Consider the following 1,170-nt stretch of genomic DNA (forward strand, 5'->3'; position numbering starts at 1 on the left):
TTCCACTCTCTGCTTCTGTGAGTTTCACTTTTCTGGTTCCACTTGTAAGTGAGATTGTGGGTGTTTGTCTTTCTGTGTCTGACTTATGTCACTTAGCACAGTGCCCTCCAGGGTTGTCCATGTTCCAAATGAGAAAATTCTTCCTTTTTTTAGGATGTGATACTGTCCATTGTGTATATAGCACATTTTCTTTGTCCAGTCCTCCATCCGTGGACACTTGGCTTGCCTCGTTTTGGCTGTTGTGGGGGTGCAGGTTTCTCTTCGAGGTTCTGATTTCGTTTCCATTGGCTACATACGGAAAGCGGGGTTGCTGGGTCACATGGTTCTCTCTCTCATTTCTGCGGCATCTCCACGCTGTTTTCACGATGGCCCACACGTTGTACGCACACAGGGCTCTGCGCTGGGAGCAGCTCGTGCAGGCAGGGACCTTGGTTTTAGGAGTGGGCGTCAGGGTGAGCCATTGGGGACCGGCGGGGCGAAGCTGAGGACAGCGGCAGGAGGGAAGCCCGGAGCCCGAGGCTCGGGAAGTGCCCACCGAACTTCGTGGGCAAGGACGGAAGGAACCGGCTAGAGACAAAAGCCCCAGCTGTGGCTGAGACATGCTCACTGTCCCGAACTGTCCCTGGACTCCACGGGCAGCACCCACTCAGCCGAGGGAGACGCCTGGCGTCTGACTGAGTGATCTCGTGCGACAGCAATGCCCGGGACGCCCCTCGGCAGGCACTGCGGACCCCAGGGAAAAGCAGCTGGTTTCAGAGAAAGGCATGTACCAGGCATGGCGGCCTGATGCAGACGTCCCTGTTAAAAACGGGAGGGAGCGCTGAGGTGCGCCCCGTGGCGCTGGAGAGGGTCCCCCTGTGTGGTTCTGGGATCTTCAGGACAGTTCTGTCTCCACCTGGCTGCCAGGGAGTCGCCCGCTGCTAAGCAGCTGTGCCCCTGGTCCGCCTGCGGTGGATGGAAGCCCTCTTCACCGCTGAGTTCGCGCTCAGAGACGTTGGCTGGGCTCGTGGGATGATGAAATCGCTCCTTCTTCAGGTCTCACCTCACACCCCGTCCATCACCACCTGCCGTCCACGCCACCGCCCCACCTGGTCTCACCCGACCCTCCAGGGGCCTCCGACTCCTCCGTGCCCTCCCGCCCCCCGCCCTCCGCCCGCAGCCTCGGGCAGG

The sequence above is a fragment of the Pteropus alecto genome, unplaced genomic scaffold (genome assembly GCF_000325575.1).
Source record: "Pteropus alecto unplaced genomic scaffold, ASM32557v1 scaffold17, whole genome shotgun sequence".
Taxonomy (NCBI): Eukaryota; Metazoa; Chordata; class Mammalia; order Chiroptera; family Pteropodidae; genus Pteropus; species Pteropus alecto.